At 43.9% G+C, this 24,923-nt stretch overlaps 1 long non-coding RNA gene and 1 pseudogene across 1 annotated transcript; both read right to left on the reverse strand.

Annotated features, from left to right (window-relative positions):
- Positions 1–804: 804 nt before the first annotated feature.
- LOC115272782 lies at positions 805–6,498 on the reverse strand. Its single transcript, XR_003900456.1, has 2 exons — positions 6,283–6,498; positions 805–1,075 (listed from the first exon to the last, which is right to left on the reverse strand). It is a non-coding gene; the product is annotated as an uncharacterized LOC115272782 (long non-coding RNA).
- On the reverse strand, positions 6,197–6,318 carry LOC115272924 (annotated as a pseudogene).
- Positions 6,499–24,923: the final 18,425 nt, after the last annotated feature.

Here is a 24,923-nt window from a genome sequence, read left to right on the forward strand (position 1 = left end):
GGCTCTGAGCTGTCAGCACAGAGCCTGATGTGGGGCTCGAACCCACAAACCATGAGCTCATGACCTGGGCTGAAGTCAGATGCTTAATGACTGAGCCACCCAGATTCCCAGCATCTGGCTCTTGATTTCGGCTCAGTTTATGATCTCAGCCACAGTTTGTGAGTTCGAGTCCTGCACCTGCTTCATGCTGACAGTGTGGAGCTTGCTTGGGATTCTCTCTCTTCTTCTCTCTCTGCCCTTCTCCTGCTCTTGCACACACTCGCTCTCTCTCTCAAAACAAATAAACTTAAAATATATATATTATGAAATATTAGGAGGTGTTCCATAATGAAAGGGTTTGATTGTCAAGTAAGTCTGAGTTACACTGAGATCAACAAAGTTTAATGGGTTTTCTTGACAAAAAGTCTTCTTTTCTTTAAAATTAATACCTTGGAGTGCTTGGGTGGCTCAGTTGGTTAAGCATCTGACTTGGGCTCAGCTCAGGTCATGATCTTGCAGTTTGTGAGTTCAAGCCCCATGTCGGGCTCTGTGCTGACAGCTCAGAGCCTGGAGCCTGTTTCGGACTCTGTGTCTCCCTCTCTCTCTGTGCCTCTTCCATTCGTGCTCTGTCTCTAACTCTGTCTCTGTCTTTCTCTCAAAAATAAACATTAAAAAAATAAAAACACCTCAGTGTTCTTTTTGAATCTACAAAAAAAGTTTGGAATATTTAGAATAGAGTTTAGAATATTTCCCGAATTTATTTGGCCACGCAGCCTGCATGGGTGACATATTGCTGGGCAACAAATCACCCCACGACATCACAGCTGAAAACGGTGAACCTTTATTATCTAGCACTTTCTGTGGGTCAGGGCCCCGAGAGGGGCGTGGTCATGCTGTCCTGTCCCAAGGTCTCTCGCGGGACATGGCCAGGGCCAGGGCCGCAGCCATCCTGGGCTTCATCTGGGAACGTCCATGGTGAGGTGGCTGGCTTGTTCGTGTGGCCGGCGACAGGCCCGTGGACTTCCGCATCTCAGCCCACTCACGTGATTGCTGGCAGGTGTTGATTTTTTGCTACATGAACCTCTGCACAGAGCAGCTGGCTTCCCCAGGATGAGCAATGAGAATGAGAGGGACAGAGATCAAGATGGAAGACTCAGCGGTTTCTTTTTTTTAAGATACTTTTTTACTGTGGTAAAATATACATACTGTAAATTTACTATTTTAAATATGTAGAGTTCAGTGGCTTTAAGAAATTTTTTTTAACGTTTATTTATTTTTGAGAGAGAGAGAGGGGCAGAGCATGAGTTGTGGAGGGGCAGAGGGAGACACAGAATCTGAAGCAGACTCCAGGCTCTGGGCTGTCAGCACAGAGCCAGACACGGGACTCGAACTCATGAACTGTGGAACCATGACCAGAGCTGAAGTTGGACGCTTAACTGACTGAGCCTCCCAGGCGCCCCTGGTTCAGTGGCTTTAAGCGCATTCACACTGGTGTGCAACGGTCACTACCCTCCATCTCCAGAATACTTCTTCCTCTTTCAAAATGCAAACTCTGTATCCATTAAACAATATGTCCCCTCTTCTCCCTCCTCTCAGCTCCTGGTGACCACTATTCTACTTTCTATATTAATGAGTTTAACTCCTTTAGGTACTGCACATCAGTGGAATCATAGTTTTGAAACCAAGAAAGTGTGAGTTCTCTGACTTTGTTCTTTTAAAGTATTTTATAACCTAATCTTGAAGTGACATCCTACATACCATATTTTAAAAAAAAATTTTAAATATTTATTCTTGAGAGAGAGAGAGAGAGAGAGAGAGAGAGCGAGCGAGCGAGCAGGGAATAGGCAGAGAGAAAGAGAGACACAGAATCTGAAGCAAGCTCCAGGATCTAAGCTCTCAGCATAGAGCCTGACGTGGGGCTTGAACTCACAAACTGTGAGATCATGACCTGAGCCAAAGTCAGAAGCTTAACCGACTGAGCCACCCAGGCACACCACCATATTCTACCTAATAGATGCCAGCCAATACGTTAAGCCTGCTTTCGGGGGAGGGGATTACATAGGATGTGAATACCCAACGTAGCAATCATTGGGGTCATTCTGGAGACTGTCTACCACAAAACACCTTTCTTTTGTTACATTTCCGGAGAAATGTGTGTGTGTGTGTTGTCACTCACAATTGGAGAAACCATGAAGCAAGGACATGCTAGGCAGCCCCAGAAGGACCATAGCATTAGCGTTTAGATTCCCTCATTGCCCTCCCCAAATGAGCCAGCCAGGGTGACCGGAAATGGTGGACAACGGACAAAAAGAATGACAGTCTTATTGGAGGGACAAAATGCAAACAAAACATAAGAAGAGTATTAATTGAAAAACAACAACAATAACAACCCAACAAATAGTCACCAAATGCCAGCTAGCAGCCTAGCGTTTCGCCAGGTGCCAAAGTTACCAAGGACACCTCAATCCACCTGTAAGCAAGCCTCAGTATGCTGAGAAGCCCAATAAAGGAGGTGAGGCCACACAGAGACGTCACCTTGCTGAAGTGGCTCATGGAGACTGTTCTAACAGAAAGGTGTGGGGGAAATGTCACAGGCATGGAAAGTATTTCAGCAAGAGGCATTGTTCCAACACCCTGGGGTAGGAAGTGATTTGTGTGCAGAAAAGAGCCTGTTAACCTGGCCAAAGCAGGGAGCCTAGAGAAGAATGGAGGCTGTGTTGGGGTCCTCAGAGGGCCTTGAAAGCCTCACACAATTGATATTCTAAGCAAAGGGAGCCGACTCAGTCCAAGGCACCAGGGACCTGACCTCTCCAGGCACGGAGCGGGACATTTCCTTTGGCTGCTAGAATAGCAGACCACCAGGGCCACCTGTCCTGTTTCAAATGAACGCTTGAAACCTTGCATTAGTTTCTATATTTAGCAAAGTGATACAGGTCTGTAGTTAAAATCAAATGATACGAAAAAGCTAATGTCAAGAGACCAGCTCTGACTCGAAAGAAAGAAAGAAAGAAACACAGAAACACAAAAAGAAAGCAAAAAACACCAGCTACTCCCTGCAAGCAGCTCATTGTATTTGGTCAGCTGATTCATAGGTTACCTACATCCCTATTTCTAAGTAATGTGTTTATACAGCTATTTCTTGATATGTCACTTTTATGTAGCATCCGTTGACTCCTCTAAATGTTTGACAGAATCTCCCTGGACATTCACTACAGTCAGCTTCATCCCTAAGATATTTTTGCTGGACATGGAACTCTGGGTTTACTAGTTCCTTTTGAAGTATTTACATAGTTTGTGCTGTCTTACAGCTATTGGTGTGAATCTCTCTTCCAGAAATTTCTTCTGCTTGTTCTTACAGGATGACTCCATTTTTAATTATCTTGAATGGGGATACTGGAGCCATTCTCTAAAGAATTTTAAACACTGAAGTCTGGAAAATGTGAATGAGGTCTTCGAGCCACCTACGTGAGATGGACAGGGGGAGGGGTGGGAGCCTGGGTGGCTCAGTCGGTTAGGCATGGACTTCAGCGCAGGTCATGATCTCACGTCTCATGAGTTTGAGCCCCACGTGGGGCTCTGTGCTGACAGCTCAGAGCCTGGAGCCTGCTTTGGATTCTGTGTCTCTATCTCTGTCTGCCCCTTCCCCGCTTGTGCTCTGTCTCTCTCTCTCAAAAATAAATAAGCATTAAAAAAGTAGAAAAGAAGAGAGGAGAAGGGAATGGTACTTGGGAAGTGGACAATGGGGAGAAGCCAAGGAAAATATTCAGGATTAGAACCCCAGAACTGGTGTAGAATCCTGGAAGGAATCTAGGCAGAGGTCAGCATGTTCCTGTCTGGGCTCTTCTGTGAAATACTTTGGCTGTCCACCCACTTGATGTTTTCAGGATTCAGTAGCGTCATTTGGAGAATATGGGATTTGGACCAGATGACCTTTAGGCATCGTCCCTTTTCCACCTCTCTGCAGTTCTATACTTCCAACAGTGCACTAGATAACTCTAGAAGGGGAAGGCTATGATTGGTCATTTTCACATTATTATAAATTAATTCAATGAGCTTTCTCAGAAACTGGCATATCCCAACTCGGAAGAGGAAGGAGTTTTAATTAGGCGGAACAGAGCCTGTGATTTGGAAGCATGGGGGGTGGGGGGTGGTAATAGGAGAGGTTAGACTGTGGATGAAGCCCCACAAGAGGGCGCTGGTGAGGTTCCATTAGAATCCTCTGACGCAAGAGAAGGTCAAGAACCATGGATAATGTCACCCAGCTAGCAAGGGAGGTAGTCTGAATTTTAACCCCAGTTTGCCAAATTCCAAAGTGTGGTAGAGAGGGGCTTTGGGAAGTGAAAGAAGAAGGCAGAAGGAGGAAAGGAGGAGGAACATTTCTTTTGTCCAAATTGAAGTAGCAGGAAGCACAGTGCCTTGTTTTCTCCTTCTTGCGCACCCAGAGAGGCCCCTGGGTCCTTTCCTGGGCTCTGCTATCCCGGCTTAGAACAAGGAAGTGATTTCCCAAGATGCTCTCAGGACAACCTGGGACTTTTTATGCAGGTAATCATTTCCTGCTAAGACAAAGCTTTTGAGGAGAACCACATATGATGGCTAGGAGTCTCTTGCCCTGGGGTAGTGTGCATGGACAGACAGCTGTGGTATTACCTGAAACTGCAAGGTGCTAAGTCTAGAGACTGAGTAAGTCCTCACCAGCCCCACATTCAGACAAGCCTGCAACTGGATGGTCAAGGGCTACAAATATACAGACCACTGGGTTCAGGCCAAACACCTGCATCAGGTACTGGTGGTGACAAAGAGTGGTGGGGACCGTGGCCTTGGACACCCATCCCCAGATAAACAGGAAGATCTTTGCATCAATGTGGAAAGAAACAGTTTACACCACTGGGTGGCAGTATAGCGTGCCTCTTTGTTTCTCTTAAGTAGCTGAATTTTCCGGGACCTAAGTAATTCTATTCCTTCCGATCACCCCAACTGCCATTCCTTCCTTCATCCACCTCTTGCCTTATGTCCATGTCTCTACACGTTCTTAGCCTCAGCTGTGTGTGTGTGTGTGTGTGTGTGTGTGTGTGTGTGTGTGTGGTAGTAGTGGATCAGGAGAATAAACGTTTAGCATCCATCCGGTCCCGTTCCTCTCCTGATTCACATGGTCTTTTATACCTCTGCAAATGCTCCATTAGGTCTTTGTTTTATTAACAGAGACTTATAATAAATTTAAAAAGAAAGAGAGAAAGAGGGCAAGCCTAAACATAATAGCGTGGGGGAAATTCATTTCTGGGCTGAGATGGAAAATGTTTCTGGGCAAAATATTTGTCGGGGGCAAATATTAAAAATAGGAAATAAGGTACTATTCAAAAGATAAGCTGGCGATGTTTGCCAAGGGCCAGCAGGGAGAGGCAGCAGAGGTGGAGCCTCAGGAAGTTATGTGTGGAGCTGCTCTGCCATCTGGTGGACAGAGTTGCAACTGCAGTTTGTAATCCGTAGTCGAGGGTTCTCAGACTTTAAGATTTTTATGAATTATAAAACAAGAAAAAAAAAGCAAAAAAAATCCCTACCCACGAAAAATCCTGAATAAATAAATAAAACCAATACATGGTTGCCAACTTTTTATTTTGCCAAGTAATATTTTTAAAACCCTAGCATACTTGGTTACTATCATTGTACATAAATTTTTTTTAAGTTTATTTATTTTGAGAGAGATAGGGGAGAGAAGGCGTGAGCAGGGGGCAGGCAGAGAGAAAGGGAGAGAAAGAGAATCCCAAGCAGGTTCCACACTGTCAGCACAGAGCCTGACGTGGGGCTTGAACCCGTGAACTGTGACATCATGACCTGAGCTAAAATCAAGAGTTGCATGCTTAACCGAATGAGCCCCCCACTATCATCCTACTTTCAAAGGGGAATACCCTCTCCCACCCTCTCTAAAAGGTGTTTTCACTTTCTCAAAAACAAATGACCGCCCTTTACTTGAATACTTAGATTAAAAGAAAGATCATTACATTTTTTTGGCTTTGTTCTAGAATTCTGTTACAAAGGGGTGAAAATTTTATCAAGCTTCAGCACCGGTCTAAGGATTGATGGTTAGTTATCATCGGTCTAAAACATGTCATACATTCACGTTAAATCATTTATAATAAGTAAATATTATGTCACTGAAATATTTTCACATAGACACTTGGAGTTCACCACCGTGCTCGACATTGTCTTTAGTGGCTATTTGGTGGGGGGAGCACGAACGCAGTCCCCCACTTCCACAAATCCCACAGTCGAGTTTCCCGCCTTTGGGGAGATCCCCCGGGAACCCACCTTCGGGATCACGGCATCTCCCTGCCAGGTAAGAATTTCAGTGGCTGTCTTTCACCAAATAAAAATTGTTTTCATCATTTTAGTGTCCGAGTCTTTTAGATTCCTGTGGGTTTCTTCCATTAGTTCCATCTTTTCACTGTTTGGGAATAAGCTGCCTCAATGGAATATTATCGCGATTGTTTACTGGGGGTCGCATGTCGCTTCTCTCCGGCTCTTGTCTCTAAAATTTGCTTGCGAAAATCATGTCTGAGTACCTACCAATTGTTACGTGTGTATGTAGATTATGAGGTTCATAATCTGCTGTTATGCACAGCGCATGTTATAAAGCATCCACAACACACAAGATGCTTTTTAAAAAAAAAAAACACTAAATTAAAAACACAAGCAGAAGTTCCCATTTTACCCCCAAACCCTCCTGCGCTCCTTGATCTGCTCCATCCGCTTGGCGTGTGCTGTGATCTTGTCTCTTTTCTGCTCAGAACACGTCCATAGCTCGCTCCCCTGCCTGGAGATCTGATTCTGCAACGGGGCATTTCAAACCTTCTACAACCTTCTATGGAAATCAGCATGACCTAAAGTAGCATCTGTCCAGCGCCCTCAGGTCCAGTCCCGATCCACCTCCCCTCTCCGATCCCACATGGCCACATCTTCAGATTCAGTTCATCGGCTCCCTCTGCTGGGAAGGGACTTTGGAGTCCCCGCAACACCTCTTGAGACCTTTGAATCTCAATGGGGTTTTTGGTCAATGCTGTTGTTTGAGGAAAAGCAGGCAGAAGTAGGGAAGAAATATGAAGCATAACAGTGGGAGAAGAGGCGATAAAATAATCCTCATTGGGGTAGAAAACATTTGTTCACTTTGAAATTTCAAAAAAATCCATGGAAAAATTGTTAGAGATCATGAGAACAGGTAGTAAAGGGGCTGTATATTGAATATATATAATCCAGTGATTTTCATATATACCTGTGATGATTATTTAAAAATATAAGATAATCTCAATCACACAACAATGCCCAAACTGAGCTATCTCATAATAAAGTTGATAAGCCGTGTGTTACACCCATTTGAAAACAGCTGGAACATTTTCACTGAAAGAGAGTATTGACGATGTGGGCTCTGTACTGTACGTCTTGGGTCTGAGACCGTCTCACCCGTTTACGTACTCTGTGACCTTGGGCAAGAGATAGCGTTCATGTACCTGGTGTACAATGAAGAATTTGACTGGGGGCATCTGGGTGGCTCAGTCAGTTAAGCGTCCAACTTCAGCTTCGGGTCAGGATCTCATGGTTTATGAGTTCAAGCCCCGCATCGGGCTCTGTACTGACAGCTCAGAGCCTAGAGCCTGCTTCGGATTGTGTGACTCCCCCTCTTTCTCTGCCTCTCTCCTGCTCATGCTCACTTGCTCTCTGTCTGTGTCTCTCAAAAATAAATAAACATAGAAACATAAAAAAAAGATTTTGACTTACTTATGTTCTTGGTTCCTGAGAAGAAGACTCTAAATGTTTGGAATAAGACTCTAAATGTTTGGAATTCTCTCTCTCTCTTTAAGTTTATTTATTTTGAGAGAGAGAGAAAGTGAGTGCCCGAGTGGTGTGGGTGGCAGAGAGAGAATCTCAAGCAGGCGCCACACCCAGCCCAGCATGGAGCCCAACGTGGCTCATGAAACCATGACTTGAGTTGAGATCAAGAGGCAGATGCTCAACCGACTGAGCCACCCACCTGACCCAATGCTTGGAAGAATTTTCTAAGCTTTGTTATTCTTGGTGGTCCCTTGGACCACACCTGAATTTATGCTAATGAATGGCTCAGGAAGGGGGCTAGTCCTGCCAGAAAGACCAGCCATGTGATGAGTCCAATGACTTCTTCTGGGGAGGAAAGGGGGCTGAAGATTTAGCTCAGTCTTATTACCAGTGATTCGGTAAGTCACGCCCACACAGTGAAACCCCAGTGAAAAGCTCAGTGTCCACGTGGTTGGTGGACACACTGTCGTGCCAGGAGGGTGATAGGACTTGACACTACGGGGAAAGCCCTATATTCAAGACCCTTCCCTCCCAAAGGGCGGGGGAGACCCTCTGGTCTTTATTTGACTGGTCCTGATCCTTTGTCATGAAACTGCAATCCTAGATACAGTGTGCTCCTGAGTTCTGAGAGTCCCTCTAGTAATTAACAGACCTAAAGAGATCATGAGACCCCTGAATTTGTATCCAGTTGGTCAGAAGTGCAGGTGACCTACCTGGGCACCCCCTACTTGGGGCTGACATTTGAAGTTAGGGTGGTCTTTCTGGGGGCTGGGTCTGTGGGGTCTTTGATAACTCAGGGTTCTCCATATTAGAATTGAATGGGAGTACCTTAGTACCCATCTGTAGGATGGGCATGAATAATCACACTCAATCTAATATGCTTACTGGGGCATTGAGTGTACTTGAAGAAGCTAATGATCGTTGGGTTGGCATTTCTTCCAAAATTCATGCATTCTCAAAGTCACAAAGCAGTTGCTCTGCACTTCTGAACTTCACCTAGGAAAAGAAGTAGGAGAGAATATGAAGAAAAATGCGAAAAGAGGAGTGATAAAGGAAATTCCCTGGCAGGTAGTAAAACACAGAATGCTACAGCACCACCGGAAACAGTGCCAAAATACAACAGTGGCCTGTGAGGGAGGGCCAGAGACAGGTGAGCCTCTCAGGATGTGGTGGTGGTGGTGGTGTTTCTAAGTGAGGTGCTGGTAAGGCGCACCTGGGTGACTCCATCGGTTGGCACAGGTCATGATCTCGTGGTTTGTGAGTTCGAGCCCCGAATCGGGATCTGTGCTGATGGCTTGGAGCCTGGAGCCTGTGTTGGATTTATATACAGGAACCTGACTCAGGGACTAGGCACATAGAGCCTGCTATTTGAGTGGAAGAAGAGGGAGGAATCATTTGACAATGATGCTCAAGATGGAAAAATAAGGTTAATTAATTCTCCAGCGCTGTTGGAAACAGGCAAGATACTGTGCTGTGTGGCACTCTGGCTTGGTTGGTGCCCAGTGTGGCGGTAAGCCTTGGAAGGGAAGGGTCAGGGAAGCCTATTGTGTACCACTCCACTGTGTTCATATTACCCGAAATGAGATAATCGGGCAATGAGGCCAGTAGAGCAGGCTGGGCGCACGCCCAAACCGGCCACAGGGAAGACAGTACCGGATTTAGATAGAAAGACCACAGGCACAGGTTCATCTCCAGGTTCAAACTTCTTCAGGAGAAACTCCACCGATGACAGTGGGAATGGAGCTAGGACACAAGCCCAGGTGTGCAGAGCATATCAGATTTCTTAATTTCCTTCAAATCAAATGGCCTCTGGCTCAAGACTCTCCAATCAACTTGCTGGCAGGAAATTAACCCCCAGTCATTATTGGAGTTCCTCTCTCCAGGAACATGCAAAGGTCCCAAGGTCAGCCGGTGCTCAACACTGGGGAGGCCCTGCTGGTCCATGGCTGTCTGCTGCATGGCTGGAGTCTCTGTGAGTTCGTCCTTTGCTGCCCTTCGCCCTGCTGTCGCCACACTGCAGGGAGAACACAGGATCAGCTTCCAAGACTGACCTCCCTGCCTGAAGTCCCGCTGCCTTAGATATTCTGCGGCGGAAGCACATTACGAAGCATCCGACACAGACGAGGAGACCAAAGGAGGCTTCTTGGAGGAAAAGGTCTTTCTGCCAAAGCGTTCTCAGTCATTTGGTCTTCTTCTCGAGAACCTTCTAGTTAGGTAATTTTGTCACTTTTGGCCTCCTCATCCTGCCACGCCTGTTCTGGTACCTCTAGAATGGCCTTGCTGGTCATCCTGATGTTTTTCCTGCAGCAATATGATAATTACGCAAGCGAGGCAAAACAAGACAATTTCCAACCGTAAGAGGTGTTAGGAAGGGCTTAGGAAGAAACAGAAGTACGGGTTCTTTCTTGTAAGGCTCTCTGAGTATACGACCTTCTTCTTATTGGTCATGGGTATCCATCTGCCTAGAAGTAGATCAGGATTCTTCTACAAGGAACACAAAGAAGAAAAAGGGAATGAGGGAGGAAGAAGAGAAAGGCTGGCTCCTTCTTTTCATTTTCTCCCTCTGTTCGGAGGCTGAGACACTCATGAATTCCAGTCTTTGCTTCCTCCATGGGGTCCCGCACATCACTCCCTGCCTCCCCACATTCAGTTAGGTGCTGCTGCAGAGCGGAGCTGGGCGGGAGGCAGGGGACAGAGCCATCTGTGGGCACAGGCATTCCGTTTTTCATATAGAGATGAAACATTCCCCAGAGGGTTCATTTAGCTTGAGCAGTACTGAGTTCCACTAACTCTAGGTAGACCCTTCTTCCTTCTTCACCATTGGGTTGGGGCTGATGAAGGACACTGGATCCAGTAAGACACGAAATAAGCTTCATCTTCTCTCACATGTGACTGTATTGTGAGTAGATTTCCAACCTTGTATGCCATACAGAGGAGGGGTGTGGGATAGCGCGAGGGAAGGTTAGAGGCTCTGGCACAAAGGCAGACACAAGTTTGGGGGATGTTCGGAGCATAGCGTGCAATCCAGTGTGGCTGACATGTTGGGGATCTATTGGGCAATGATGGAATGTAGATCCAGAGCTTTGGGGCTGATTTGCACACTGGAGTGAGAATTTGTAGCTGTGTCAGTAAGCAATGAGCATTAATTATCAAAGACATTTAGAAGAGGGGACAAAGGGCGCCTGGGTGGCTCAGTTGCTTGAGTGTCCAGCTTTGACTTAGGTCATGATCTTGCAGTTCATGGGTTCGAGCCCCGTGGTGGGCTCTGTGCTGACAGCTCAGAGCCTGGAGTCTGTCTTCAGATTCCGTGTCTCCCTCTCTCTCTCTCTGACCCTCCCCTGCTCATGATTTCTCTCTCTCTCTCTCTCTCTCTCGAAAATAAATAAAAAATGTTAAAAAATTTTAGAAGAGGGGATGTTATTATGAGACAATTGCCCACCTATTAGGCCGAATATTTGGACATTTTCAGTGTATAAAAATGTGTTCTTAAATTGAAGGCAACTACCTTGAGTTCCATGACATTCAGGCGAATCTTCATTTGTTGGTTCAGGATCCACCAGCAGGAACCTCCTGATGGACAAGTCTTTATTACACTGATTCTTTTTTTTTAGTATTTATTTTTTGTGAGTGGGGGAGGGGCAGAGAGACAAGGAGACACAGAATCCGAAGCAGGCTCCAGGCTCTGCGCTGTCAGCACAGAGCCTGACACGGGGCTAGAACTCACGAACTGTGAGATCATGACCTGAGGGGGTCAGAGGCTTAACCCACTGAGCCACCTAGGCACCCTGTTAAGCTGATTCTTTGATGATTTCTCATACCATTTGTTAGTACCCTTAGTTATCTTCTCACAGTCATATATTTCTTCATTTGTTTTTCTGTATGGGATATCACTGAAAGTCACTGTCAAATGCCTTGATAAAAATCTGTTTCAGGGCAGGTACCCTGTCAGTGCAAAGAACAGGTTAATCTGGTACGACACTCTCTTGGGTGAACTTATTCTATTTCTGAGTGACCACCATTTCTCAATAGCTCTGACAGTACTCATTGTTTAGTCTTGCTCAGGTATAGCATCGAGCCAGCCAGAATATTTTCAGACTATATCTGAGTTTCTAAAAATTCTCCCACAACAGAAATATTTCCCCATGTTTAAATATATTATGTATCTTTATATACTTATATATGGAAAACATTTATTTAAATTTTTTTTTAATGTTTATTATTGAGATAGAAACAGAGCATGAGTAGGGAAGGGGCAGAGAGAGGGACACAGAATCCAAAGCAGGCTCCAGGCTCTGAGCTGTCAGCACAGAGCACGATGCAGGGCTCGAACCCACAAACTGTGAGATCATGACCTGAGCTGAAGTTGGATGCTTAACCGACTGAGCCACCCAGACACCCCAATAAAGAGAACATTTAAATGGAGCCTTAAAACTTCTCAGAGTTCATGATTCCGTACTATGAAGTTTGAGAACTTATGTGATTTTCAGATACTCGATTTCAAGAAGAAAGATACATATTATTTAAGTAAGAAATTTTTAAGTAAGGAATTGGTCATGTAGGGGCTAAGGGTAGGCTGCCTCAAAATGTATCACTTCGGCATAGTGATTATTTTAAATAAAAATTACTTAGGAAAAGCCTGTGCAGAACCCTCCTCCGTCTCCCTGCTTCCCTGAAAGAGGAAATGCATCTCCCATTTCAAAGCTACCCTCCCCTACTAGGAAGTTGAAGACATCCTGATCACCAGACAGGGACTTTAAAGCTAAGAAAGGTGTAGAAACAAACAGTGTTACTTTTTTTCTAATTTACTGTCTCAGCCCAATTCCACTTTGGAATTTCTTGCTAATTAAAGCTTCCAAACATCTATTTTCTTTATCCTGCCAATGACTCACCAATTAATTATCTCTTTGTCCAAAAAGTATAAAAACTGCTTTGGTGTTTCTTTAGGTCTCAATTGCAGGATCAAGCCTCCAAGTGCATTTAATAAAACCTAGGGGTTTTTTTTTTCCCCTCCTGTTCATGTGTCTCCTGTTAATTTAATTCTCAGCCCAGCTGGAAAACCTCATCTGAGTTGCATTCCAGCCGAATATTGGAACTGTGGTATACTGTGTGCTTGTAATGATTACAATCTCTGGGTGATGATGTTGTGAAAGAAGATTCCAAAATGAGGTGAGCGCTGCAAAGAGAGTCATTCACAACAGGGTCTGGAGGATTCGGAAGCTGCACCTGCCCGGTTTCCATTCTCAGAACGAGGTGAACTTTTGATTGTAAACAATTACATCTTGTCAATTGCACCACAGCCACCTCCTGGAATACAGATTCCGGTTCAGGTTCTGGCTTCAGTCATTTCTGAGGGGAGGATTCTGTCTTCACCCATCCCGAGTGGGAGAGTCGGGTTTCAGGTTCTCGGTGAGTACTCAGTTATGGGAAATAATTCTTCTAAGGGGACTTCTGATAGTTAGCTTCCTGCTGGAACTCCCCCCGGATTTAGGTTTGAGGAATATGGCCCTTCATGCTGTAAAATTTTGGTCCCGTTGGGCATATTATCTGGGATGAGTTAAAACTCCATTTGCCAAAATGGATATTTTGATATCCCCCCTCCCATTTTTGATATCCCCAAATTAGTTAACTTGTGCGCATAATTGGAAAAGCGCGGTAGAAGGCCAAACAAAATGAGGGGGGAGCTTATGTCAATTGGTATCTGGAGGCCTCCGAAAGAATCATATCGAAGTTTTACTTTCCTTTGGATGGTTAATTCTAAACTTGAAGAAGCGGATTTAGACCTTTCCAAAAGCCTCTCAAATTTAGAAACATTGGCTGAAGCCTCTCACCCTCTTCCTCCTCCTTCTATCCACCTCCCACCACTGTTCCTACCTGCTTCCCTACCACTTTCTTCGTAGCCTTCCTACGCGAACACCCCTTCTCCTCCTGAGACCCTGATAGCCTTCCGATTGGACCTGAAGCTCCGCTTCACGCCCCATTTAAGGTTAAGCCCGAGGAGGCAGGGGATGCCCAAACTTCTTTCACTCCCTGCTCAAAAGCTGAATTATGTGCCATAGCCATACAATTTCCCAGAGTTACCCTGGATGCAACAAACTGGTATAACCAACTAATAGACTTCTCCAAGCAGAGAGCCACGGACAGAAGAGACGCCCTTAAACTGGGGAAAATATTGCAAAACTATTCCCAAGACTCTCCCCAAATCTATTGATTGAAAGATTCAACAAGGTATACAAAGGCCTGATGAATCTGATTGACTAGAAACAGTTCTTGCCAAAACCTCTGACCTTAACGTCATCCGTCCAGCTAGGTAGAGTTTGATTTTTGCGAGAGAGCGTGAGCCGGACAGGGGCGAAGGGAGAGTGAATCTCAAGCAGGAGCCCCACTTAGGGCTCCATGCAACGACTCTAGGATCATGACTCGAGCCAGAATCAATAGTTGGCACTTAACCAACGAGCCACCCAGGCGCCCCTGTATTATTTTTAATTCTACCTTTGTTGACAACTATTATTTGTTAAGCAGACTACGCAAACTCCGGATCTCATTAATCTACCGAATCCACTAGTATTTTCTTAAAATTTTTTTGCATTTATTTATTTTTGAGAGACAGAGAGAGACAGAGCATGAACATGGGAGGGGCAGAGAAAGATACACAGAATCTGAAGCAGGCTCCAGGCTCTGAGCTAGCGTTTTGCATAGAGCCCGATGTGGGGCTCGAACCCACGAACCGTGAGATTATGCCCTGAGCCGAAGTCAGACGCTCGACCGACTGAGCCACCCAGGCGCCCCTCCACTAGTATTTCTGTAGTTGGGTACTTGCACCTGACAACAAAGACGACACTGGACCCCAAAGTTAACAGCATAAGCAAGGCTTTATTGGGGCTACAACTAGAGCTGAAAGGAGAAACCGCGCAGACAAGAAACTAGCCTCCACAAACACAGGAGAGGCGCTGCTTAAATAAAGTCTCCACTCAGGTTCCTACAGCGATTTCCACTTGGTTCAATATGCTAATGAGGGAAAGAAAAAAAAAAAGGTGCTCCATCTTGATTGGTTGAAAGAGCTTTGTCCTGATTGGTCGAGTTGGCAGGCAACTCTGGCAGCTCATTGGTGCTTTTTGGAGCCCGCATCCTCTGTTTTAAGTCCAGCTTGTAGAGGGGCCCACGTTGGTTTCGCGCTCTCTCTCTTTCTCTCTCTTTTTTTAAACGTTTTTTAATGTTTATTTTTGAGAGAGACAGAGTGTGAGTGGGGGAGGGGCAGAGAGAGGGGAAGGCACAGAATCTGAAGCAGGCTCCAGGCTCCAAGCTATCAGCACAGAGCCTAATGTAGGACTAGAACTCACAAACCGGTGAGATCATCAAAACCGGTGGCCACTTAACTGAGTCACCCAGGTGCCCCCGTTCCATCTCTTAATGAAAGGGGTTCAGCAGAGAACAGCCAGCACGGGGCACGCTGGGTGCATAATGTGTTTCCCTCGCGCGTTGTTCCCATGGTTCCTGCCTCACTGGCTTGAAATAACCAAAATAACCAAAGCAATACAAAGAAAGCCACGCACATCATTGACCTTCAACTTCCAGTAGCTAACTGTAAACCAAAGCAAACCCGTATTGCAAGGCTCTGCTGCTGCTCCGAAGGGTACCTGTTATTATCGCAAAAAGTCTGGGCATTTAAAAAAATTTAAAAGGACACTCTTAAGAAGATTGACCTAAGGCAAGGATAGTCAATCTCCTCAATCTCTCTTTTTTGCTTGCGAGAGGGGGAGGCGCAGAATTCGAAGCAGGCTCCAGGCTCCAGCTGTCAGCACAGGGCCTGAAGTGGGGCTGGAATCCAACTGGATATCGTGAGGTGATCCGATTAATCCAGGCACCCCAGTCTCCTCAATCTCGTAAGGAAAGGGCCCCTGTATTCTCCCCAATAGGGCTGCTCTGAGGACTTACAGGGGATTTTCTTTTTCCTCCAGACCAATACTTTGGGGCAAACTGACCTAACGTTAGGAGGACGGATGGGTAACATGATCAGTTTAAAGCCTAACCAGATTCTCCCCTCCCTTTTTCAGAGCACTCAAAGTCTGTACATGGTTTGGGTTCCTATCCCTGAAAGGTTTCCCCATCCCATTCCGACTGGAACCCAGTCAGGGACATCACCTCTTCCTGCTGGTCCCTTTGGCTCCTATGCATATATTGGTTTGAAGTTTTCTTAAAGCCGGTCAGGATGTTCTTCTTTTCCCAAAAGGGGTAAATATTTTTGAATATCGACCCCCCCCATCCAAAACTTCTTGGCACCCTAATATCGATCCCTGTTCTTTCTATAAAACACTGTAACACTGAACCCGTCTTGGCTTTGATTCCTGACTCATTAGACTAAGAAATGCCACTGATACTGGGTGTTTATTGGGTATTTGTTCTGTAATGCCCATTAAAATCCAAATAGATGAAGGAACACCTCTGCCCAGTATCAAGCAATACCCTTTCAATGCTGAGGTAATCCAAGGAATCAAGCCCTTCAGTGACGGTTATTCACAGAGAATTAACTGCCTTCCAACCTCCCAGTCCATGGAGACACGTGGAGGAGGAATCTGATTTGTACAGACTCTTAGGGCAATAATACTGTATTTTCTTAAAAAGATGCAGTACCACAAAATTAATTACTGAGCATGGGCTTGCCTTACCCACTTTGGGCTTCTTAGTTTAGAGAAATTAAAATTTTTTGGGTCTTTTAGTAAGCATAGTGAACATTTTATGCCACATTGAGAAAGTATATTTATACATTTGCCAGTTCATAATTGCTTACTTATTTAAAAAAATTTTAACGTTTATTTTTGAGAGAGAGAGAGAGCATGAATAGGGGAGGGGCAGAGAGAGAGAGAGAGAGAGAGAGAGAGAGAGAGAGAGACAGAATCCAAAGCAGGTTTCAGGCTCTGAGCTGTCAGCATGAGCCTGAAGCAGGGCTCGAGCCCACGGACCATGAGATCATGACCTGAGCTGAAGTCGGACTCAGCCACCCAGGCACCCTGCAATTGCTTACTTCTTAGTTTTTGCTGGGAATTAAGGATTTCAAAGGTAAAGAATTCTAATTAACATGTGTAAAAATAAAACTACTAAAAACAGCAAGGATGAAAGGAAATGACTATATATGAAAATATACAAGGAAACAGGATGTGTGTTTTTGGGAAAGGAAGATACGAGGAGTTGAAATGCACTTTGCTGGCGGAAAATGAAAATGATTTTGTCCTGAAGTCCTATTTTGGAAGTGAAAAGAACAACGGACAAACTAAAAATGGACATAAGAAGTTGTCGAAAGTTTGGGGAAAAGGAATTTTATGTTGTAAGGCCAAAGCTGGCTAAGATTGAATGGATTTCTTTATAAGTTAAAAAAAAATTAGCTCAATAGTGTACTGATACCGAATTAGAGTTTGGTTTCTCTCTGTTAAAACAACAACATTTTCTTAGATTAGGGATCTGCTCTTAATAAGAAATTGTAAACAAAATTTCTTTTCCATGAATGTGATCTGCCTGGGAAACAAAGGTTCTGTGTTTTGTCTTCTGTGTTTTTGTTTTTATCACGTCTTTAATTACTTAGAAAAACTGAGACTTCTCTATTCAAAAAGAGCCGAGGCTTTTGGAGCTACACAGTTTTATATATAAGTTATATATGTATATATATATATATGTCCTTGAAATCTTTTTTTTTTTAAAGTTTGTTTTATTTTGAGAGAGACAGAGACAGCATGAGTTGGGGAGGGGCAGAGAGAGAGAGAGGAAGACAGAGAATCTCAAGCAGGTTCTGCACTGTCAGTGCAGAGCCTGATGTGGAGCTCGAACTCATGGACCCGTGAGATCATGAGCTGAGCTGAAACCAAGAGTCAGACGCTTAACAGACTGAGCTATGTAGGTGCCCCTGTCCTTGAAATCTTTTTGTCACTTTGACTAAATAAATAAGTATTGTTTCAAAACAATTTTTCGTGATCCTATAAAGCATCCAAACCTTTGATATTTTTGACAGACTTCCCCACATCAGATTCGACATGAAGTCATTTCGATCTGGAAGAAACTTCGGGATTTTTTTTCCAGGGGGTCCTTGGAACATTTCAAAGGATCTAATGAATTACTTAGGCCTATTTAATATGTTAAATCACATAGGGAGCATTGCAAAATAAGTAATACTAAACCTTGTTTATGTTGTCTGTACATAGACATATGTTAATAAGTGTTCCAAAATTTATATGAAATTCCTACAACTCTGATAGACATTCAATAAGAATCTGTTCTCCTTGTAGCAGGATGCCCAAAATGCACCTAGTCCCCGCTCCCTTGCTCACCCGTCCTTCTCAGAACTTTGGTGGATTACAGTTTGTCAGTGCAGTTCTGCCCCCTGCTGGGAGAGTACAGCTTTGGACTGAAATAATGTGACACCTGTTAGCTAAATAGCCAGCCCTGAATTAGATAGTCAGCATAACTGCCAGCACCAATCATAATTCTTCTCAAACAACCTATGTAACCTTTGGCTTTTGGCTTTACAAACTTGCACAACCCGCTGGCAATTCCAAACACCTTTTTGATTGGTTGACTCTCTGTCTCCCAGACAGCAATCCCTAAGACCACCCCCCCCAACATATTTTTGGTTGCTTTACAACCCCATGGTCTCTTGGGTCAACGATATATTTTTAAAATGAATTGTTACTGTTTGAAATGAATCGTGGTGATAACAATTCATTCTTCAGGCAAAAACAATTCCAGGACTGAGGGCTTTAAAATGCAGGGAAATTTATCCTGAGTCTTATACTGAATACACTTTTTCATGTCATCAATACTTGGGGGGTGAGGGTGGATTGGTAGTACATTAGATGTCAAGGTTTGGAGTGACGGTTGGAAAATCAACCCTAATAGGAGTTCAGGCTCAATTATACACATTTCTGACTGTGAGGTATGAAACAGTAAGAGCTAAAACATCGAGCTGGGGGAAATGGAGTAACGTCTATAGGAGTGAATAGATAGATAACTGAATACTTTTCTCATAAGTTAGTGGGGCTTAATGTAGACAGCCCAGGCTGGGGGGTCAGAAGTCTCAGGCTTAAGTTCTGGCTCTGGTACTTACTAGCTCTGTGTTCTTGCACAAATTGTTTAATCGCTGTGTGCCACGGGTCTTCACCAGTAACATTCAGACACAGAGTTTTCCCCCTGTCTACCTTCCAAGTGGGCGATTATTAATACCACATGGAATACTGTATTCTCAAGCATTTGTAAACATCAGAACACTGATGAATAAAATGAAGCTTTATATTTTAAGTTATGTGTTTGAAAAAGTATCAACCTGCACTTTCCTTGGTTTCTTTTCTTAGATGCCCAGGAAACGTAAATCCAAAAGGTTGAAGGTATATAATTAGGAAATTAAATCTTTTCCAAAGAATGACACTGTATCACAAAGTTCCATCAGTGGTACTGTGGTGAGGCACTGTGCATCAAGGTAGTCTTTTCCAGAAATGTATATGGTTTCTCGCATGTTTTTTCTCTTCTGTAGCAGTAGGGTTCTTTAAAATTTTTTTTTTTAATTTTTAATGTTTATTTATTTTGAGGGAGAGAGAGAGAAACAGAGTGTGAGGAGGGGAGAGGCAGAGAGAGGGAGACACAGAATCCGAATAAGGCTCCAGGCTCCAATGTGGGGCTCGAACTCACGAACCATGAGATCATGACCTGAGCCAAAGTCAGACGCTCAACTGACTGAGCCACCCAGGTGCCCCTTAAAATTTTTAAAAAGTTTATTTATTTTGAGAGAGAGAGAAAGAGAGAGAGAGAGGGAGACACAGAATTGGAAGCAGGCTCCAGGCTCTGAGCTGTTAGCACAGAGCCCGACACGAGGCTCAAACTCACGAACCTCAAGATCATATTGCAACCAATGTCCAATGCTCAACCAATTGAGCCACTCAGGTGCACCTTAACAGTAGGGTTCTTAAAGTGTAGGCCCTGGGGTGACAGCATCACCCAGGAGTTTGTTAGAAATGCAAATTCTTGGATCCAGGCTAACCATTTTAGACACTTTGAGAGTTTCTTTCTGTGTTTTAACAAGCTCTCTAGGTAATTTGGCTGCATGCTAAAATTTGAGAATAATTATTTCAGAAATCTGAAATTACATGATATGGGCCCCTAAGCAAATGTAAACTTTAATGATTTCAAGTAAAAATTAATGTGTTTACTAACTACTAAATGCCAGAAATTTGTTTGATGCTTTCTTTTTAGTTTTCTGACAATGTGTACTACCCTCATTTTACAGATGAAGAAATTAAAGTTCAGAAAGTATGTAACTTAGGGCTCTGTCCACGATCCTAAGCTTTATGAAATACAAAGAATATCTAATTAACAAGGGGCGTGCTAATGTTGTTTAAAAATAACATTTGTTATTGTTGATGTTTTCATTTGAAGCAAAATGTATGCACTGTTGTAAGTTTTGGAGTCTGTCACTAGTGTTGAGGTTGGTTGAGTTTGTTATTGATTTTTGTTTCTTGTGGTTTTTAAAATATTTTTTAATTTTTAATTTTTTAATTTTAATTTTAATTTTTTTTGCCTTGACTGCATAATAAGCTGACTGGCATGTTTAATCAACAAAACTTATCCTGTGAAAGGTGCAGGTGCAATTAAACACAGGTTGACAAGTCAGTGCACTTGGATAATGGAAAGACAAATGAGACCTTGTGTAGGAATAATTCTACAGAAATACGGTATGCCTCAGCATTTTGAGAGCTGCTTCTAGGAAACCTTGCTAATGAACCTGTGGTCTGTGGACCAGCTGCATTGGAATCACCTGGGAAATAGTTAGACACGAAACCTCTTGGGTCCTATCCCAGACCTCCTGAATCAGAATCTATGCGTTAAGAATAACTCCAGATGATCCACGTGGGTATTAAAGTTTGGAAAGCTATGTTCTTTTTAGGGGGTGGGCTGGGGGATCTCTGTTCTGAATAGTAGTTTCCTGAGAGAGAATAATAGTTTTCTGTAGGTCGAGAGCACCATGGTCAAGGAAGCTGAAGAACACCTGCACTTAACAGGTGGATTTAATCGGAGTCCAGCCTATATCCTATCCTGTGCTATTAAGCTCCAACAGAAGGTTATGGTAGGGAGTGGTGTTTCTCAAATATAGGGTCGCTTTTAGGTCTAAGACTTTCTGTGGTTCCCTAACCTATAAGATAAATATTCCCAAGAACAAGTCTATCTTTCCAATTCCATCTTTAGTTTGTTTTGCTAGACACTGCAGCATAATTTTATTACACAGTCACTCCATCAAGGCACTGGATGGAACACTGGACAGAGACCACACCGTTTATTGGACAAAGAAGTTACAAGTACTATTCTTGTACAGGTGTGTACGTGGGGCGCAGAGATGTTAATTAACTGGCTCAAGATCACACAGACTTTAACTGGCAGGGCTGGGCTTCACATCCAGGCAGCCCAGAGCTTTGGAGTCTGGGGTCATAACCACTATTCTTTTTCTTTTTTTTTTTTTTAATGTTTATTTATTTTGAGAGAGAGAAAGAGATGGAGGGATGGAGATAGGAGCAAAGAGAGAGGAGGGAGAGAATCCCAAGCTGCCAGCACGGTGCCCAATGTGGGGCTTGAGCTTACGAACCGTGAGATCATGACCTGCGCTAAAATCAAGAGGCGTAGACTCTTGGCTCTGACTGAGCCACCCCAATCACTATTTTGTGTGCTGTTCAGATTTGCATGCCTCCAAAGCCAGGGCATGTGGTAACTGGTAAAGAAAAGTAAATAATAACAAAAGTTCTTAAAAGATTGAAAAGCATTTGATTTTTTTAAAAAATATTTTTTAATGTTTATTTATTTTGGAGAGAGAGAGAGAGGCAGAGCATGAGCAGGGGAGGGGCAGAGAGAGCGGGCGACACGGAATCTGAAGCAGGCTTCAGGCTCTGCGCTGTTAGCGCAGAGCCCTATGTGGGGTTCAAACTAACGAACTGCGAGATCATGACCTGAGCTGAAGTCAGATGCTCAACTGACTGAGCCACCCAGCTGCCCCGAAAAGCATTTGACTTTTATATAGCAGATAAACCGTATTTTAAAAGCAGTATGTACTTTTTGAGTGGTTAATGCACTCCTATGGTTCAAGAATCCAAATGCAGAGTATGCTGCAAAGTCTTTTTCCACCTCTGTTCCCTAGCCATCCTGTTCCCCTTTCTGGAAGCGAACAATGTTATCCGTCTCTTGGGTATTGTTCCTCAGCCATCTTAGCAAATGCCTATATGTGTATGTTTATATGTATTTCCTCTTCCTACTTTTGAGACAAGTAGTGGAAGGCTACGAGTAGATTTGTGTTTAATTTGTGTGTTTAATGTGTGTTTAATTTTGACAATATGTCTTGAAAGCACGGCCCGCACCCATGCACAGAGGGCTTCCTCACTCTCTGGTGAATGCTTAGTATTATGTTGGATGTGCGGGCGATAGTTTACCCACCTCTCTTGCTGGCCTGGTCCTTTGCAATATTTTGCTATTTCAAAGCCACTGTAACATGTGTGTGTATATTTCACGTGTTCAGAAGTAAGTATGTAGAATGAATTGTGTTCTTCAGGAGTATTTTAACATTTGCCCCCTCAGTTATACCAATTCTTGTTTCTTGGGTATTTGCGCTCTGCTTCCCAAGTATTTTAGCTTTCAGTTGCTACTCCTTCTATAAAACTTCTGATGCTTGTATTTCTGAGTGTGAATCTGACCTATTTTTCCATCTGAAACCAAATATGTGGGTTGTTTTTCACACCTAAAACCAATTCTTGAACTCTCCAGATACAACTGAGTGAATGATTCGAATCAATTTTTAAAGATTTATGTATTTTTATTTGGTTCTAGAGAGAGCATGTGTAAGCAGCGGAGAGGAGCAGAGGGAGAGAGAGAGAGGGAGGGAGGGGTCTCCAGCAGGCTCCACACTCAGGCCCAGCCCCAGACCTGTCTGACCGCATCCCGAGCAGACTTTGGCAAGAGCTGCCTAGGTCAGCCCGGGGAACCCTCAGGTTTGTGAGCAAAATAAGTAATTGTTATGGTGCTAAGGCTACTGTTTTTGACTGATTTATTACACAGCTATAGATAACAAGAACACTGGATTTTTAGTAAAATTACACGTACCTTTTTCACATTAAGGAAGAATCTACCTATTCTTAATTAAAAAAATTTTTTTTACATTTATTTAGTTTTGAGAGACAGAGAGAGATGGAGCATGAACAGGGGAGGAGCAGAGAGAGAAAGAGACACAGAATCTGAGGCAGGCTCCAGGCTCTGAGCTGGTGGCCAGCATAGAGCCCGACACGGGGCTTGAACCCACGAACCATGAGATAATGACCTGAGTCGAAGTTGGACGCTCAACCGACTGAGCCACCCAGGCATCCCCATAATTAGTTTTTTAAAACAAAAATGAATATTGGGGTGCCTGCATGGCTCAGTTGGTTGAGCGTCCAACTTCAGCTCAGGTCATGATCTCACTGTTTGTGGGTTCAAGCCCTGCATCAGGCTGTGTGCTGACAGGTCAGAGCTTGGCGTCTGCTTCATATTCTGTGTCTCCCTCTCTCTCTGCCTCTCCCTGGCTCATACTCTGTCTCTGTCTCTCAAAAATATAAATAAATGTTAAAAAAAATTAAATAAAAAATGAATGGTATATTTTAACTCCTAGCTTTTCAGCAGCTACAAAGATACATGATTTTTCTCCATAGAGACACTACCATGATACATTATATTAGTAGATTCCTGCTACTAGACAATTTTTGCATTGCTGAAATAAAACCCACTCACTCATAATTTTATATGTAGCTGAGTTCTCATACAATTTGTTCTAAAATACAATTTTATTTGGGATTATTTGCATTCATCTTCATAAGTGAAACTGTGCTGTGGGTTTCTTATTTCTGTGCTATTTTGACTGGGTGTTGATTTCAGCGGGGGCAGACCTAAGTCTTAAGAGGCCTGAAGCTTCGACAATTTGGGAGGCCCTCTAAGAAAAAGACTAGAAAATTCTGCAGCAAGGCTTTGGAAGGAGAGTCTTGGTTAGTGAGGGATTCTGGAATTTCAGCCTCTTTAGCTTCGTTTGTGGCTGTCGCCAGGTGTTAGTGTTATTCTTACTTTATACAAATGTTGGAAGCGTGTCTTCTTTCTGGGCTGGGCGGCGTGAATAATATTGTAAATCACAAAAAGAAACACCCAAATCACTTATATTGTCATTGTACAAAAACACTTTTATGCTCTATTTTTGTCCTGATATTTTTTTTAATGAAAAAAAATTTTTTTCTTTTAAATTTATTTTTGAGGGACCAAGAGAGACAGCACGAACAGGGGAGGGTCAGAGACAGAGGGAGACACAGAATCCAAGAGCTAGCTGTCAGTACAGAGCCTGATGCAGGGCTCGAACACACAAACTGTGAGATCATGACCTGAGCCGAAGCTGGACATTTAACTGACTAAGCCACTCAGGCGCCCATATTATGGTCCTGATCTTTATGGAGGCTTTTAAAAAAACATAGTTCATTCATTTATTTATTCATCAGCCATTTGCTGAATGTTAAAGACATGGCACCAGGGACCATGGCCATGGTGGTTAAAGACAGCAGTGGTGGCGGCAGACAGGCAGGCTCACGCTGTGACGCAGCAGGACAGGTGGTACCTGGCAGGAAGGTGGAGGACATCAAGGAGGTACATGTGATTGTACAGAACTCCAGGCCAGGGGAGGAGTTGGAGGAGGAGGGAGCATTTAAAGAAGGCTTCCTAGAGGGGCTGCCATCTAAGGTCAAACCCAGTGAAGAAATCCTTCCTTTATTTGCTTCCTCCACTGAGGTCAAAGTCACAGTCGGCTCTGACAACGCTTGAGTGATACTCCAAGTCCTTCCAGAAGTCTTGGTTGGTTAGCTTGTAGGAGGCCTAGGAAATGTCTAACTAGGGCATGAGCTGGGTTCAGAGGCAGGTCAGAAAGTAGGTCGCCCAATGTCATAAGCGTGCTGAGAACCCTGGGGGACCAAGCCAGGGCAGAGCCAGAAACATGGAACATTCTGGGGGCAAGGACATGAGGTGCTGTATCCAGGTCTGGAAGCCAGATATTTCCATTGCAGGGCTCTTTATTCCCCACAGTTATAAGGGCGTAAGGGCTGACA

The sequence above is a fragment of the Suricata suricatta genome, chromosome 11 (assembly GCF_006229205.1).
Source record: "Suricata suricatta isolate VVHF042 chromosome 11, meerkat_22Aug2017_6uvM2_HiC, whole genome shotgun sequence".
Lineage (NCBI taxonomy): Eukaryota > Metazoa > Chordata > Mammalia > Carnivora > Herpestidae > Suricata > Suricata suricatta.